At 33.5% G+C, this 19,519-nt stretch overlaps 1 non-coding gene across 1 annotated transcript; it reads left to right on the top strand.

Annotated features, from left to right (window-relative positions):
* Window positions 1-15,429: 15,429 nt before the first annotated feature.
* Window positions 15,430-15,533, top strand: LOC112787634 (small nucleolar RNA R71). The gene has a single exon (XR_003195037.1). It is a non-coding gene; the product is annotated as a small nucleolar RNA R71 (small nucleolar RNA).
* The last annotated feature ends 3,986 nt before the right edge of the window (window positions 15,534-19,519 follow it).

Below are 19,519 nucleotides of genomic sequence, written 5' to 3'. Positions count from 1 at the left end.
CTGTTTTTTTTTCAGGTGGGCTGTTGTGAGAATCTATGGTTTTGAACAAAAAATTATTTTGGATTGGGATAATAATAATAATAATAATAATAATAATAATAATAATGATAATAATAATAATAATAATAATAATAATAATAATATTTCATTCTCCTTTTCTAAGAGATGCTAAAATAATATTTCTCTCCTTTCTATTTGTAAAATATATATTTTCCCACCGATGAGTTATAGCTCAAATGGCATAATCTTCCCATACTCAATTAAGAGGTTGTAGGTTGAGTTTTCTATCTTTGGTAAAAAAAAAAAAAATATATATATATATATATATATATTCCCTTCTTTATAGTTTTTAAAAAGCTCCCTCTTTAATCTATTTTAAATCTTTTGTATTAACTAATATTAACTTTATCTATTTTTCAAGAAAAAATAAATTATTTTTTATAAAAATACTCTTTAGCAAAAAATTTATCTTTTGTCATTAAATTTTTTTTACTAAAATACTGTTTAATAAATTTTTTATTAATTAAATTATATTTTTATCAAAATATTTTTAAAAAATTTAATAATTAAATTATTTTTTTAAGATACCTTTCAATAATTTTTTAATTATTAAATTGTGATTTAATTAGGATTTATCATTTTAGGTTAGTAGAATTTATAATTTAAAATTTGAAATTTAGAATTTATGATATAGAATAATGATTGAAATAAGAGATTGAATAATAGATATTTAAAAGTTATCTTTCTTAAATAGTTATGTAAATAAATTTAGTTAGTTAATTATCTTTTTTTTTTGTCATATTTTTACTTTAGAAAATACATAATAAAAAATTTCATACTTTTATCTTTTTTTTTTTCATACTTCTACTTTAGGAGAATAATTTATTTTTATTAAAGATGTAATTTGCGAAAAATAGAATTAAAAAATTGAGAGGTATATATTAGGCTTAGGTCGATAATAAATTATATATTTAAAAACATTAAATTTTTTATTATAATAATAAATAATAATTAAATTTATTTTAATATTGTGTACATATCATAAATAAAATATTTTATTTTTTATGATTAACATTAGATATTTTTATGTTAACAATAAATAATAATAAAAATAATATGATACTGTACAAAAGATAAATAATATATGATATATTTTTTATCTTAACAATAAAAAATAATAAATATGTTATGCTACTGTATAAATGGTAAATAAAATATTTAATTTTTCATGTTTAATATTAAAGTACTTGATGTTGGTAATAAATTATAATAAAATTACTGTAATAAAGTACACATAACAAATAAAATATGATATATATTTTATTTTTATTATATATTTTTCATGTCAATAATAAATTAAATATTATATTTTAAGAAAATTTTAATGATAACTATAATACACAACTATCATAATTACAAATTTTAATAGAGGTTAACTTTTTTGATGGTGCAAAATGCAATTTACTAAATTATACAACAATTTATATTTCGATACCATAATTGCACCAAAAAAACTAGAAATTTATCTAATGTTGCTAAGCCAATTTTTAAGACAAGGGTTTAGGGTCTTAGTTGTAGGTTTAGGGTTAGCCAATTCATCTAATGTAAATTCTAATGATTAAACTCTAATTACATGACCTTAAATCCTAAATCCTAAACCTTAAATGCTTTACACCTAGATATCTAATCCGATAATCATAAATAAAAAGAAAAAATCTTAGTAAAATTATTTTTCGATATTAATATATATTAACGGTTATACATATTAATAGTGGTAATATTTTTTTTATCTAATGTTAAATTAATATATATTGATATCGAAAAATTAATAATAAAATATAAAAAAAAATTTTAACAAAAATTTTAGTAAAATCACTATTTAATAATTAAAAAATTATTGAAAGGTATCTTAGAAAAAATAATTTAATTATTAATTTTTTAAAAATATTTTAATAAAAATATATTTTAATTAATAAAAAATAATTTATTAAACGATATTTTGGTAAGTAAAATTTAATGACAAAAAATAAATTTTTGTTAAAGAGTATTTTTGTAAAAAAAAATATTTTTTCTTGAAAAATGGATAAAGTTAACATTAGTTAATACAAAAAAATTAAAATGAATTAAAGAGGGATTTTTTAAAAACTATGAGAGAAGAAAATATATATTTTACAAATAAAGAAAAAAAAGTGTTATTTTAACATCTCTTAAAGGAGAGGACTAAAACTTTCTATTATTATTATTATTATTATTATTATTATCCCAACCCAAAATAATTTTTTGTTCAAAGCCATAAATTCTCACAACAGCCCACCTGGAAAAGAAACAGCATGTCCATATCCATTATCAACAAAAATAGACAAAAATATTATCTTTCTTAATCATGTGTTTATGCTTCTAAATTAATATACTTTATTAAATAATTAATCCAACATAAACTGACACAATCTTACGCGCACTGCTACTCTTTCAGTCTTTATCTACACTTACAAAAAAAGTAATACCACACGTATAACTCATTTTGTTGACACCTCATTTCAGTTGGTGCTGAAAAAATTTACTTCAGCACCATAGCACTGCTCTAACGGGTTACCCTAATATCTAAGGGTTCGACTATGGTACTAAAACAAAAGTTTTTCAGCATCTGTTAAAAGGAGCTGGCATTAGGAAAGAAGAAATACGTGTGATTATTGTTTTTATAAGAGGAGATAAGTTCTGAGACAAAGTAGCAATGGCAGAAATTTTTATAAATTGATTATCGTGTGAGGTCTGATAATATTATAGCAGTAAGGAATTGTTAATTTGGTTATATTATTTTGGTTTTGTTGTTTTCAGGCATGGACTTGTGTTTTAATTTTTGGCGGATATGAATTGAAAAAGTGTATGCTTGATTTTTGGTGAATAAATTATTCTTTAAAGACGAAAGTAAAAACCAAAATATTATAGAGGAATAATAATAATAATAATAATAATAATAATAATAATAATAATAATAATAATAATTGAAGTCTATTGTCTCCCAAATTTTTTGAAACCTGTGATAATCCGAATTAAAACCATGAATTTTTTATTTAAATTAATGAAATATACCATTTATTGAAATTTCTAACATAAATAAAATTATTATTTTAAATTGATGGTACACATTTTGAGTATATTGTCTTGAATTTTATAAATTATAAGTTATTGTATACTCAGTCACATTTAAAAAAATATAAAAAAAATAGGTATTGAGTGTTTGAGATATACTCTACAAAAAATTATGGTCAATGTACCCAAAATATATACAATAATACGAGTATATTTATTTGTATTAGTTTTGCACATATTTTAAATGTATTTAAAATTTTAAATTATTAATTTTTTAATTTAAAATTTTATACAGTTATTTTTTTTAAAATCAAATATATAAACATAATTAATCATATGAAAGTTGATAATATTATTGTTTAATTTGGTATGCATGATTTTTTTAAATAAAATATCCTACGTAAGTAAAGTTAAATTATATCTAAAAATTTAAAAAGAAAATTTATTTTTGCTAGTACTTAATGAGTTTTTCACTATTCTTTTAAACTTTGAATGACTCATTAATTACTTATAAATGTTCTTCAATTTTTTTATTAAAAAAATTAAAATCATTAAATTATAAAATACTAACAAAAATAAATTCTCCTTTGGTGCACAGCAGAATCTGCAGCTCAAACCTCATTTGGCGACAATCAATAAAATTTCTCCTGACATCAAACCTAAGTTTGGTGTCGAAAATGCATCATCCACCAAAGAGGAGGTTCCCAAAAAGAAGAAAGTACCCAGCGGATGGAGAAACAAAAAGATTTTCACTGAAGACTTCTCCCCAGGAATGAAGGTGGTATTCACTGCATGTCCAATCCTGCCTTATACAGTGAACATGATCTTGTCTCTTGAGCATATTGACGATTTGGACTTTTGTGTGGTTTAGAATTTCACAAATGAAGTCTCGTTGCAAGTATAGTTTCTAAACCAACAATAATCCTTTCATACAAAAATTTGTTTGTCACAAGTAACAAACCCCTAAATTTATAAACCGAAGTATTGAACTTCGGGTCGTTCTTCCTAGGAATTGCAATAAAGTGTCTTGTTATTGGTTATGAGTTATATTTGGAGTTTTGAGTTAAGGAACAAGGAATGTAAATTGCAAAAGAAATAAACTAACAACTAAGAAAGTTCTTGGCAAGATATGAGAACTAGAAGTCCTATCCTAGTTATCCTCCTCAATTGTGACCACAATTGTCCATTGCTACCACTTAATTAACCTCTAATCGTGGAGGAAAGTCAAGTGGATGAATCAACTTGATTCCACAAGTCCTAGCCAATTCCCAAGGGAAAGACTAGCTTTAGTAGTATCCAAATCAATTAGCAACTTCTAATTATCAATCTACAAAGGAATTAGATAACTCAAGCGTCACTAATTACTTTACCAAAGCCAAGAGGGAGAAAATTCTATACTAAAATCCAATCAAGCATTTCATCAAACACTTGGAAGGCATAAAAGGAAAGCAAAGTAAGTTGATAACAACAATGAAATCTAACAACTACTTATTGCAAGGAATTAATAACAACAATCAAAGAAAACAAGATCTACATGAATTACCTCAAATTGCATTAAAAGAAAATAGAATGAACAAGAGTAGATCTACAAACAAAATAGAAGAAAGAAATAACAACAAGAGAAGCATGATGAATGTAACAACATAGAATTGAAATATAGAAGAAGAAGAAAGCATGAATTGAAACCTAGATCTAAATTATTAAACTAAACCTAATCCTAATTCTAATCCTAGAGAGAAGTGAGAGCTTCTCTCTTTAAAACTAAAACTAAACTAGCCTAATGTGTGTGTTTTTGATGATGCCCCTCCCCCTTCATTCCTTGGTCTTTTTTTAGTCTCTTTCCCGCCAAAACTCAGCTCCAAATGGGGCTGAAAACCCCTCTAAAATCGCCAGGCACGTTTTCCTCTTTAAAAATTACGTGTGGTCATCGGCGCGTGCGCGCAAAGTGCGCGCGCGCCCCTAGAGAATTTTGCGATCTGCGCGTGCACGCCCATGGGTTTTCAAACTTTTGGCTTTTCATGATTTCTCCATTTTGTATGCTTTCCTTTCACTCCTTTGATCTCTTCCTAGCCCTTTTCAACCTGAAATCACTAGCAAACACATCAAGGCATCTAGTGGAATCAAAGGCAAATCAAAATTATCAAATTAAAGGTCTAAAAAGCATATTTTTACATCTAAGCACAAGTATGGAGACAATCACAAAACCATGCTATTTCATTGGATAAATGTGAGGAAAGGTTATCAAAATGCTCTTAATGCAACACAAGATAAACCCTATAAAGGGGGTTTATCACATATAGAGCTGATCAATGGAAGCACAGAAAAGAAGTTCACAGTGAGGAGTGAAGAGCTGAGCCCCTATGATCCTCCTCCTTAGAGGAGCTGACCGTCAAGCTAGTGACGGTAAAGAAGCGCTTGTCGGGAGGCAACCCGATAATTTCGTATCCTTAGTTAATTTTTCGTTGCGTTGATTTTATTATTTATTTGATTTTTTTATTGAGTTTTACTATTTTTCCTTTGTTTTACGTGTGTTTGATCATGCAGAATCTTTAGAACAGGAACCGGACATTTAAAAAAAATTTTGCCCACTCTGAAGAAGGTTGATTCTGCCAAGTCCACGCTGAACTTAGGATTTTCCAAGTTCAACGTGGAGTGTGCGTGCGGAAGTGCGGGTTGCCTCTACCAAGTCCATGCTTAACTTGGAAAATTCTAAATTCAGTGTGGCAAACGACGTAAACAGCGTACACTATGGCCAAATCCCACGCTGAACTTGGCCCATCCCAAGTTCAGCGTGGATACATGCGTACAAAGTGGGATTTACTTCTGGAATTCCCACACTAAATTTGGAAAATTCCAAGTTCAGCGTGTGGGGGGGGGGAATTAAAAAAAAAAGGGAGTTGATGCCAAACTTGGTGTACACCAGTTCAGGGTGGAGAATGAATACCACACACGAAATCTATGATACCGAACTTCCCTTTCTTCAAATTTGGCGTGGACTTCCTGATTCCCTTCTTTTTTTTTTCTTTTTTCCCAACCCCCTAACCCCCTATATACATATATATATTATAGGAAAGTTATCAGGTATACCAGGAATATCAGTGTTCCAGTTGTTTTAATCGTTGATTTTAATTATTATATATTATATATATTTTTTATAATTCAGATCAATGGTTAAAACAACTAGAACACCGGTATTCCCGATATACCTGAAACTCTTCCTATATTATATATACGTAAACCCCCCTCTTTTATTTACACATAATATATATATATATATATACACACGTACCCCCCACATATATATATATAAATCAGTAAATAAATACCTATATATAAATAAAATATATAAAAATAAAAAATAAAAAATTAATATATATATATATATATATATATATTATTTTAACCTCTCTTGTTCTTTTGTCCATTTATTCTTTTTTTTTGTACTAATTTTTATTTTACTCTTCCATGCACTTTTTATGTCCCTCCCTGTTTTCAGTTCTTCTTTGCTTGAGGACAAGCAAACTTTTAAATTTGGTGTTGTCGCTTCGCTTGTGGATTTTCTGTTTATTTTAATGACACCAAAGGGAGGCGAATCATCTTCATGGAGGAGCACAGCCTGAAGAATGAAATGACCACTAGAATAACTGAGGTGGTTGAGTTCCTTTCATTCTATATTCCTTCCTGTTCTTACTATATTAGGTTAATGTTTTCTGCTTATTTTGTTATTGCATGATCAGTTGTTATTTCAATTCCTAGGTTCTAGTTTAATTTACTGTTTATTTTGTTATTTGATTTTTATTCTGAAAGTGTGTCTCATGTATTGCTCACTGATATTGAATCAAAGAAAAAAAAGAAAAAGATATAATACATGAGAAATTGAGTTTATATTTAAGATTAGTCTTGTTTACATAAATGTGGTGGTATTATTTGTGATTCTGAATGAATGACATGAACAATGCATATTCTGAATTTGAATCAAAGGATGTTGATGTATAAGGAATAAGAATTTAAAGAACTATTATGACTTCTCTGAAATTAGTGAAAGCTTAATCCTTGAAGCAAAAGAAACAGCAAAAGAAAAATAAAAGCAAGGTCCAAGGCTCTGAGCATCAATGACTAAGGAGGTCAGACATGATTAAAAGCTCAAAGAGTTGTTTCCTTAGTCATATGCTTGTGGTATTCTTGTGTCAAGTAATCCTTGAGACAAAATATTTAGAGTCGAGACCAAATCCATTTAGCAGAGTATGCCCAAGGCTTTGAGCACCACTATCTGGGAGTAACTGAAAGAAAAATCAGAACTTAAAGAGAGTTTCCCAGTTAAGTGCTTGTGGTGTTTTTGTGTCAAGTAACCCTTGAGACAAAATATTTAAAGTCATGGCTAGGCTCAAGGTGCAAAGCACCAAAAGGAGCTGTGTTCAAGGATTAAACTGAAGTATAAAAAACTAGAGAATTCATAATATTATCCGGATTCTAATTCCAGATGATAGTAACATTCTTCTGATTCAAAAGAGAGTGAGATGCCAAAACTGTTCAGAAATTACAATAGATAAACCCTACTTTAAGAAGAGACATGAGCATAACTAAACTCTGGCTTCTCATAAAAATTCACATCCTAGGCCTATATTAGTTTTGGTTGCTTGAGGACAAGCAACAATTCAAGTTTGGTGTTGTGATGCATGAGCATCTTATTTATCTTTTCCTAGTGAAATTGCATTCAAATTGTTGTGTTTAATCAAGATTTAATTACCTTTAGCCACTATGAATACTAATTTGAGTTATTTGCAATTTTTGTTTATTTCAGGTAGCATTTGGATGGATTTGACGGAGTTTTGTAGCAGAAAAGGAAGAAAGCGAATGATGCTGTCAACCCCAACCACCTTGCACTCAAACAGAAATAACTTGAGCTACAGAAGTCCAATTAACGTGATTTTAGCAGCATTGGAAAGCTAACTTCCAGAGCTTTCCAACAATATATAATAGTATACCCTTTTTCTTCCAGTTCATGCTATCTCCTCCACGCTGAACTTGAGCATTCTCAAGTTCAGCGTGGAATCCAATGCACAGAGGAAGAATCACGTATCATCCCACGGCCCACGCTGAACTTCAGCGTGGATTCAAGCTCCAAAGGACGTGTATTGCTTTCACCCATGCTGAACTTGAGAATTCTCAAGTTCAGCGTGGACCTTAATGAGCCCAATGGTCCCTATGCACTCATACAAAGCTGCGCTGAAGTTAATTAATTTTGATTTAATTTTGATTTTATTTATAATTAAGAAAATATATTATTTTAGTTTTAGGAAATATATTTTACATTAATTAGGATTAGATATAAAAGGGAAAAGAATCAGCCCTTCGGAATATCTTCTCTTCTACCTCATTCCGCAATTTACAGTTTACCGAAATCCTAGTTTTCTCTCTGAACCATGAGCAACTAAACCTCCACTGTTAAGGTTAGGAGCTATGTCTATTGTATGGAATGACACTATTATTTTTTTATTTTAATTCATGTACTGATTTATATTCAAGAATTGTTTTCGTTCTTCATCTTATGAATTTGGGTGGAACAGAAGTATGACCCTTGGTTCTAATTGAGTTCTTGTATAACTTGGAAAAGCTCTTTACTTGAACAACAACTTGAAAACAATTTCTCCTAAATTTCTAATTATCTGGACTTAACGGGATACGTGATATATAATCCTCTTATATTTGGGTAATTAGGATCTTTGTGGCATATAACTAGAATTAAACTTCACCCTCTAATTGGAATTAAGTGACCAAGGAATTGGCGGTTGATGAGAGTTAGAGGAGACTAAAAAGGTCTAAGAAATTAGGGTTTAGTCACATATAGTTTGCCATGAATTAAATCTTGCATGATTAAAATAATTAGTAAAAAAAGTCAATCCGAAAAATAGATAACTCTGAAGTCTTAACTGTTTTCTCCATATATTTTACAACCTGTTTACTGTTTGCTTTCTAATATTTTGAATTTACTGTTTATGCTTTTGAACCTTCAAACACCATTTTCTGTTTGCCTAACTAAGTAAATCACTTAACCATTGTTGCTAAGTCCATCAATCCTCGTGGGATCGACCCTTATTCACCTGAGGTACTGGTGCACAGAATTGTGATTCACACTTTTCACAACTCCGGTGCAACTAACCAGCAAGTACACTGGGTCGTCCAAGTAATAAACCTTACATGAGTAAGGGTCGATCCCACGGAGATTGTCGGCTTAAAGCAAGCTATGGTCATCCTTGTAAATCTCAGTCAGGTGGATTCAAATGGTTATGAAGTTTTGATAATTAAAAGATAAATAGAGCATAAAATAAAATAAAGTTACTTATGTAATTCACTGTTGGGAATTTCAGATAAGCGTATGGAGATGCTTTGTTGCTTCTGAACCTCTGCTTTCCTATTGCCTTCTTCCAACCATGCGTTACCTCCTTCCATGGCAAGAAGTAGGATCCTCTTAGTGAAAATGGTCCTCTACGGTTTCTGCACGGCTAATCAACTGTCGAATTTCTCATCTCGGATGAAAAATACAAGGTACAGCTACCGCATGGCTAATCATCTATCGGTTCCCGCTAGCATCGGAATAGGATCCATTGATCCTTTTGCACACTGTCACTTGCGCCCAACATTCGCAGGTTTGAAGCTCTTTACAATCATCCCTTCCCGGATCCTACTCGGAATACCACAGACAAGGTTTAGACTTTCCGGATCCCAGGAATGCTGCCAATAGTTCTAGCCTATACCACGAAGATACTAATCTCACAGACTCAGTCCGTGTATTAGATATCCAAGAGAATATACTCCAGTTGTCATCCAATGACTACGTTGAACATCATGTAGATCGCTTGTGGTTGTCAGGCACGCGGATCTTGGCTAAGCGAGTAACGAAGATTGGGTGATTGTCATGGGTCACCCCTTCATTCTGACTTAACTGAATTAAGTACGAGAGTATATCTTGGAGAAGAAGTAGGCATGAATTGAATAGAAAACAGTAGTAATTGCATTAATTCATGAAGAACAGCAGAGCTCCACACCTTAATCTATGGGGTGTAGAAACCCCACTTGGTGTGTGCTTAGATTGAGCATTGAAGCTTTTTCGTGCATAGGCTATTCCTGGAGTTAAACGCCAGCTTTGGTGCTAGTTTGGGCGTTTAACTCCAATTTTGGTGCCAGTTTGGGCGTTTTACGCCAAGATGTTTTAGGCTATCTTTGGACGCCAGTTTGGGCCATCAAATATCAGACAAAGTATAAACTATTATATATTGCAGGAAAGCCCAGAATGTCTACTTTCCAACGCAATTGAAAGCGTGCCAATTGGGCTTCTATAGCTCCAGAAAATCTATTTCGAATGCAGCAAGGTCAGAATCCAACAGCATCTGCAGTCCTTTTTCAGCCTCTGAATCAGATTTTTGCTCAGGTCCCTCAATTTCAGCCAGAAAATACCTGAAATTACAGAAAAACACACAAACTCATAATAAAGTCCATAAATGTGATTTTTGAATAAAAACTAATAAAAATATAATAAAAAGTAATTAAATCATACTAAAAACTATGTAAAAACAATGCCAAAAAGGGTATAAATTATACGCTCAGCACAACACCAAACTTAAATTGTTGCTTGTCCCCAAGCAACTAAAATAAAAATAGGATAAAAAGAAGAGAATATACAATGAATTCCAAACTTATCAATGAACTTAGTTCCAATTAGATGAGCGGGGCTAGTGGCTTTCTGCTTCTGAACAGTTTTGGCATCTCACTTTATCCTTTGAAGTTTAGAATGATTGGCATCTATAGGAACTCAGAATTCAGATAGTGTTATTGATTCTCTTAGTTCAGTATGTTGATTCTTGAACACAGCTACTTTATGAGTCTTGGCCGTGACCCTAAGCATTTTGTTTTCCAATATTACCACCGGATACATAAATGCCACAGACTCATAACTGGGTAAACCTTTTCAGATTGTGACTCAGCTTTGCTAAAGTCCCCAGTTAGAGGTTCCCAGAGCTCTTAAGCACACTCTTTTTGCTTTGGACCACAACTTTAACCGCTCAGTCTCAAGCTTTTCACTTGACACCTTCACGCCACAAGCACATGGTTAAGGACAGCTTGGTTTAGCCGCTTAGGCTAGGATTTTATTCCTTTGGGCCCTCCCATCCTTTAATGCTCAAAGCCTTGGATCCTCTTTACCATTTCCTTTTGGTTTAAAGGGCTATTGGCTTTTTCCGCTTTCTTTTTCTTTTTCTTTCCTTTTTTTTCTTTTTTTTGCAAGCTTTTCACTACTTCTTCAAGAATCAATTTTATGATTTTTCAGATTATCAATAACATTTCTCCTTTTTCATCATTCTTTCAAGAGCTAACAATTTTAACATTCATAAATAACAATATCAAAAATATGCACTGTTCAAGCATTCATTCAGAAAACAAAAAGTATTGCCACTACATCAAAATAATTAGATTATTTTCAAGATGTAATTCGAAATTCATTTACTTCTTTTTCTTTTGCAATTAAAAACATTTTCTCATTTAAGAAAGGTAAAGGATTCATAGGACATTCATAGCTTTAATACATAGACACCAAACACTAATGATCATGTAATAAAGATACAAACATAGACAAAACATAAAGCATAATTTTCGAAAAACAGAAAAATAAGAACAAGGAAATTAAAGAACGAGTCCACCTTAGTAATGGCGGCTAGTTCTTCCTCTTAAAGATCTTATGGAGTGCTTGAGCTCCTCAATATCTCTTCCTTGCCTTTGTTGCTCCTATCTCATGGCTCTTTGGTCCTCTCTAATTTCATGGAGGATGATGGAATGCTCTTGGTGCTCCATCCTTTGTTACCCCATGTTGGAACTTAATTCTCCTAAGGAGGTATTGATTTTCTTCCAATAGTTTTGTGGAGGAAAATGAATCCCTTGAGGTATCTCAGGGATTTTTAGATGAGGAACTTCCTCATGCTTTTGTTGAGGTCCATGAGTGGGCACTCTTGTTTGCGCCATCCTTTTCTTAGTGATGGGCTTGTCCTCTTCAATGAGGATGTCTTCCTCTATGACAATTCCAGCTGAATTGCATAGGTTACAGATGAGATGAGGGAAGGCTAACCTTGCCAAAGTAGAGGGCTTGTCTGCCACCTTGTAGAGTTCTAGGGATATGATCTCATGAACTTCTACTTCCTCTCCAATCATGATGCTATAGATCATGATAGCCCGGTCTATTGTAACTTCAGACCGGTTGCTAGTGGGAATGATAGAGCGTTGGATGAACTCCAACCATCCCCTAGCCACGGGTTTGAGGTCAAGCCTTCTTAGTTGAACCGGCTTGCCTCTTGAGTCTCCCTTCCATTGAGCACCTTCCACACAAATGTCCCTAAGGACTTGGTCCAACCTTTGATCAAAGTTGACCCTTCTAGTGAAAGGGTGAGGATCTTCTTGCATCGTTGGCAAGTTGAATGCCAACCTCACATTTTCCGGACTGAAATCCAAGTAATTCCCCCGAACCATTGTGAGCCAATTCTTTGGGTTCGGGTTCATACTTTGATCATGGTTCTTAGTGATCCATGCATTAACATAGAACTCTTGAACCATTAAGATTCCGACTTGTTGAATGGGGTTGGTGAGAGTTTTTCAACCTCTTCTTTGAATCTCATGTCGGATCTCTGGATATTCACTTTTTTTGAGCTTGAAGGGGACCTCGGGGATCACCTTTTTCTTGGCCACAACTTCATAGAAGTGGTCTTGATGCACTTTTAAGATGAATCTCTCCATCTCCCATGACTCGGAGGTGGAAGCAATTGCCTTCCCTTTCCTCTTTCTAGAGGTTTCTCCGGCCTTAGGTGCCATTGATGGTTATGGAAAAATAGAAAAGCAGAGCTTTTTCCATACCAAACTTAAAATTTTTGCTCGTCCTCGAGCAAAAGAGGAAAGAAAGGAGTAGAAGAAGAAGAAATGAGGGAGATGGAGGGTAGTGAAGGTTCCGGCCAAGGGGGGTAGTAGTGTGTATGATGTGTGAATTTGAAGGTAGTGAGTAGAGGCATTTATAGGGTAGGAGAAAGGGGGAATTCGGTCATGAAGGGATGGATTTGGGAGGAAAATAGTTTGAATTTGAATGGTGATGTGAGTGGTGAAGAGAATATGGGGAAGAGAGTGGGATTTGATAGGTGAAGGGTATTTGGGGAAGAGTAATTGATGGGATTGGTCAAGGGTAATTGGGGAGGAGTGTTATGGAAAGGTGTGAAGAGGAGAGAAAAAGAGGTGGGATAGGTGGAGATCCTGTGGGGTCCACAGATCCTGATATGTCAAGGAATTATGCTCCCTGCACCATTCTGGCGTTTAATGCCAGCTTTGCTACCTTTCCTGGCGTTAAACGCCAGTCTGCTACCCATTTCTGGCGTTTAACGCCAGCCAGATGCCAGACAGCCCTTTCTGGCGATAAACGCCCAGAGTGCTGCCTATTCTGCTATTCTTACTGGTGTTTAAACGCCAGTAAGCCTGTCCTCCAGGGTGTGCTATTTTTCATGTTGTTTTTCATTTTGCTTTAATTTTGCAGTTGTTTTTATGACTTCACATGATCATCAACCTAAGGAAAACATAAAATAACAATGGAAAATAAATAAATATAATTAAATAACATTAGATTGCCTCCCAACAAGCGCTTCTTTAATGTCAATAGCTTGACAGTGAGCTCTTAGAGAGCTTCACAGAGACTCAGAGCTTGATGGTGGCCTCCCAACACCAAACTTAGAAGTTGAGTGTGGGGGCTCTGTTTGACTCTGTATTGAGAGAAGCTTTTCATGCTTCCTCTCCATGGTTACAGAAGAAGATCCTTGAGCTTTAAAAATAAGGTAGTCCTCATTCAGTTGTAGGACTAACTCTCCTCTGTCCACATCAATCACAGCTCTTGATGTGGCTAGGAAGGGTCTTCCAAGGATGATGGATTCATCCTCATCATTCCCAGTGTCTAGGATTATAAAGTCAGCAGGGATGTACAGGTCTTCAACCTTCACTAAGACATCCTCTACAAGTCCATAAGCCTGTTTCCTTGAATTGTCTGCCATCTCTAGTGAGATTTTAGCAGCTTGTACCTCAAAGATCCCTAGTTTCTCCATTACAGAGAGTGGCATGAGGTTTATACTTGACCCAATGTCACACAGAGCCTTCTTAAAGGTCATGGTGCCTATGATGCAAGGTATTAAGAACTTTCCGGGATCCGGTTTCTTCTGAGGTAACTTTAGTTGCCCCAAAGCATTCAGTTCATTGGTGAGAAATGAAGGTTCATCCTCCCAAGTCTCATTACCAAATAACTTGGTATTCAGCTTCATGATTGCTCCTAGATACTGAGCAACTTGCTCTTCAATATAATCTTCATCCTCTTCAAAGGAAGAATACTCATCAGAGCTCATGAATGGCAACAGTAAGTTCAGTGGAATCTCTATGGTCTCTATATGAGTCTCAGATTTCTTTGGTTCCTCATTAGGGAACTCCTTAGTGGCCAATGAACGTCCCTTGAGGTCTTCCTCACTGGAATTCACTGCCTTTTCTTCCTTTCCAGGTTCGGCCATTTTGGTTATAGTTATGGCCTTGCACTCTCTCTTTGGATTCTCTTCTGTATTGCTTGGGAGAGTACTAGGAGGGATTTCAGTAACTCTTTTACTTAGTTGACCCACTTGTGCCACCAAATTTCTTATGGAGGACCTTGTTTCAGTCATAAAACTGAGAGTGGTCTTAGATAGATCAGAGACTATGGTTGCTAAGTCAGAGTGGCTCTGCTTAGAATTCTCTGTCTGTTGTTCAGAATATGATGGAAAAGGCTTGCTATTATCAAACCTATTTCTCCCACCATTATTATTGAAGCTCTGATTAGGCTTCTGCTGATCCTTCCATGAGAAATTAGGATGATTTCTCTATGAAGGATTATAGGTGTTTCCATAGGATTCTCCTATGTAATTCACCTCTTCCATTGCGGGATTCTCAGGGTCATAAGCTTCTCCTTCAGGGGAGGCTTCCTTAGTACTGCCGGATGCAACTTGCATTCCAGTCAGACTCTGAGAAATCATATTGACTTGCTAAGTCAATATTTTGTTCTGAGCCAATATGGCATTCAGAGTATCAATCTCAAGAACTCCTTTCTTCTGAGTTGTCCCATTATTCACAGGATTTCTTTCAGAAGTGTAGATGAACTGGTTATTTGCAACCATTTCAATGAGTTCCTGGGCTTCTACAAGCGTCTTCTTCAGATGAAGAGATCCTCTAGCAAAGTGGTCTAATGACATCTTGGACAATTCAGACAGACCATCATAGAATATACATATGATGCTCCATTCTGAAAACATGTCAGAAGGACACCTTCTGATCAATTACTTGTATCTTTCCCAAGCTTCATAGAGGGATTCACCTTCCTTCTGCCTGAAGGTTTAGACTTCCACTCTAAGCTTGCTCAACTTTTGAGGAGAAAAGAATTTGGCTAAGAAAGTATTGACCAACTTTTCCCAAGAGTTCAGGCTATCTTTAGGTTGTGAGTCCAACCATATCCTAGCTCTGTCTCTTACAGCAAAGGAGAAAAGCATAAGCTTGTAGACCTCAGGATTAACCCAATTGGTCTTAACAGTGTCACAGATTTGCAAGAATTCAGCTAAGAACTGATGAGGATCTTCCGATGGAAGTCCATGAAACTTGCAATTCTGCTGCATTAGAGAAACTAATTGAGGCTTAAGCTCAAAGTTGTTTGCTCCAATTGTAGGAATTGAGATGCTTCTTTTACAGAAGTCAGAAGAGGGTGCAGTAAAGTCACCAAGCATCTTCCTTGCATCTCCACCATTGTTGTTATTTTTGGCTGCCATCTCTACTTCTTTTCCGAAAATTTCTGTTAGGTCCTCTCCAGAGTGTTGTGCTTTAGCTTCTATTAGCTTCCTCTTTAGAGTCCTTTTAGGTTCAGGATCAACTTCAACAAGAATGTTCTTATCCTTGTTCCTACTCATATGAAAAAGAAGAGAACAGAAAAGAAGAGGAATCCTCTATGTCACAGTATAGAGATTCCTTTGTGTGAGTAGAAGAATAGAAGAGTAGAATGAAGAAGGGAGAAGAAGAAGAATTCGAACACAGAGAGGGGGAGTGGGTTCGAATTATAAGAAGAAGAGAAGTATTAGTAAATAAATAAAATAAATAGAAAGAGATGAGGGAGAGAGAAATTCGAATTTTAATTTAAAAGAAAATAAAAATATTTTTGTTTATATTTTAATTAGGAGTTAGAATTCGAATTTAAGAAGAGAAATAGAATAAAATTAAAATTTAAAACAATTAGTTAATTAAAAATAATTTTGAAAAAATTGTTAGTTGTTTTTGAAAATTAGAAAGAGAAAAGTAGTTAGATAGTTTTGAAAAAGATAAGAAATAGTAAAACAAACAAAAAGTCAAGTAGTTAATTGAAAAGGATTTGAAAATAAATAAGAAAAGATAAGAAGTTAGAAAAGGATTTTTAAATTAAATTTTGAAAAAGATATGATTGAAAATTCATTTTGAAAAAGATTTAAAAAAAATTAAAAAGATTTGATTTTTAAAATTAAAGTTGATTACTTGACTAACAAGAAACTTAAAAGATATGAGTCTAGAATTTAAAGATTGATCCTTTCTTAATAGGCAAGTAACAACTTGAAATTTTTTGAATCAAAACATTAATTGTTAGCTTTAATTATGAAATAAAAACAAGAAAAAGATTTTGAAAATCAATTTTAAAATTTTCGAAAAACATGAAAGGAAACTGAAAAAAAGGATTTGATTTTGAAAAAGATTTGAAAAAGATAGAATTTTTAATTTGAAATTTTGACTTGATTAACAAGAAACAACTAATTTTAAAATTTTTGACTAAATCAATTCAAAATTTCGAAATTTATGAGAAAAATAAGGGAAAGATATTATTTTTTATTTTTAAATTTTTAATGAGGAGAGAGAAAAACACAAAATGACACAAAACATAAAAGTTTAAGATCAAAACAAAAAATGCATACAAGAACACTTTGAATGTCAAGATGAACACCAAGAACACTTTGAAGATCAAGATGAACATCAAGAACATATTTTTGAAAATTTTTTAGAAAAAAAAGACATGCAAGACACCAAATTTAAAAAATTTTTAAACTATAGACACAAATAATTCTAGAATGCATATGAAAAACAAGAAAAGACACAAAACAAGAAAATAAAAAGATCAAATAAAGAAAATTATCAAGAACAATTTGAAGATAAATGAAGAACACATGCATGAATTTTCAAAAATTAAAGAAAGATTAAAGCATGTAATTGACACCAAACTTAAAATTTGACACTAGACTCAAACAAGAAACATAAAATATTTTTTATTTTTATGATTTTATTAATTTTTTTTGTAATTTTTCGAAAATTATTTTGGAAAAAGAAAAATAGGAATTTCAAAATTTTTAATAAGAATTCCAGGATTCATGCATTGTTAGTCTAAAGCTTCGGTCCAAAAATTTAGACATGGCTAAATAGCCAGCCAAGCTTTATTTGAAAGCTTCGGTCCAAAAGATTAGACATGGCCAAATGGCCAGCCAAGCTTCAGCATACAAATACAGACATACAACAGCCAAATAGATGGGAATCCAAAGGCTCTTGCAATGATAAGTAGAAGCCTCAGTCCAAAAAAAAATTTAGACATGGCTTAACAGCCAGCCAGGCTTCAACATATCTCATTAATCTCTAGAATTCATTCTTAAAAATTCTGAAGAAAATTATTTTTGAATTTTTCAAAAACCATAACTTTTTTTAATTATTTTTTTTGAAAATAAAAATAAAAAAAGCTTAAACATAAAATAAAATTACCTAATCTAAGCAACAAAATGAACCGTCAGTTGTCCAAACTCAAACAATCCCCTGCAACGGTACCAAAAACTTGGTGCACGGAATTGTGATTCACACTTTTCACAACTCCGGTGCAACTAACCAGCAAGTGCACTAGGTCGTCCAAGTAATAAACCTTACGTGAGTAAGGGTCGATCTCACGGAGATTGTCGGCTTGAAGCAAGCTATAGTCATCCTTGTAAATCTCAGTCAGGTGGATTCAAATGGTTATGAAGTTTTGATAATTAAAAGATAAATAGAGCATAAAATAAAATAAAGTTACTTATGTAATTCACTGGTGGGAATTTCAGATAAGTGTATGGAGATGCTTTGTTGCTTCTGAACCTCTGCTTTCCTATTGCCTTCTTCCAACCATGCGTTACCTCCTTCCATGGCAAGCTGTAAGATCCTCTCAGTTAAAATGGTCCTCTACGGTTTCTGCACGGCTAATCAACTGTCAAATTTCTCGTCTCGGATGAAAAATACCAAGTACAGCTACCGCATGGCTAATCATCTGTCGGTTCCTGCTAGCATCAGAATAGGATCCATTAATCCTTTTGCACACTGTCACTTGCGCCAAACATTTGCAGATTTGAAGCTCTTTACAGTCATCCCTTCCCGGATCCTACTCGGAATACCACAGACAAGGTTTAGACTTTCCGGATTCCAGGAATGCTGCCAATGGTTCTAGCCTATACCACGAAGATACTAATATCACGGACTCGGTCCGTGTATAAGATATCCAAGAGAATATACTCTAGCTGTTGTCCAATGACTACGTTGAACATCATGTAGATCGCTTGTGGTTGTCAGACACGCGGATCTTGGCTAAGCGAGTAACAAAGATTGGGTGATTGTCACGGGTCACCCCTTCATTCTGACTTAACTAAATTAAGTACGAGAGTATATCTTGGATAAGAAGTAGCTGTGAATTGAATAGAAAACAGTAGTAATTGCATTAATTCATGAAGAACAGCAGAGCTCCACACCTTAATCTATGGGGTGTAGAAACTCCACCGTAGAAAATACATAAGTGAAAATAGTCTAGGCATGGCCGTATGGCCAGCCCCCAAAACGTGAACAATGGTCTCAGCTCCAAAGTATGAAAACTAGATCAAAAGATATCTAAAATAACTCTAAAAGTAGTTTTTATACTAGACTAGTAGCCTAGGGTTACAGAAAATGAGTAACTAAGTGCAGATAGTACAGAAATCTACTTTCGGGGCCCACTTGGTGTGTGCTTGGGCTCAGCATTAAAGCTTTTTCGTGCATAGGCTGTTCCTGGAGTTAAACGCCAGCTTTGGTGCCAGTTTGGGCGTTTTACTCCAATTCTGGTACCAGTTTGGGCGTTTTACGCCAAGATGTTTTAGGCTGGATTTGGACGCCAGTTTGGGCCATCAAATATTGGGCAAAGTATAGACTATTATATATTGCAGGAAAGCCCAGGATGTCTACTTTCCAACGCAATTGAAATCGCGCCAATTGGGCTTCTGTAGCTCCAGAAAAGCCATTTCAAATGCAGCAGGGTCAGAATCCAACAGCATCTGTAGTCCATTTTCAGCCTCTG

The sequence above is a fragment of the Arachis hypogaea genome, chromosome 20, assembly GCF_003086295.3.
Source record: "Arachis hypogaea cultivar Tifrunner chromosome 20, arahy.Tifrunner.gnm2.J5K5, whole genome shotgun sequence".
In the NCBI taxonomy this organism is placed as follows: Eukaryota; Viridiplantae; Streptophyta; class Magnoliopsida; order Fabales; family Fabaceae; genus Arachis; species Arachis hypogaea.
Note: the sequence above shows the minus strand (reverse complement) of the source record. Positions and strands in the feature narration are given on the sequence as shown.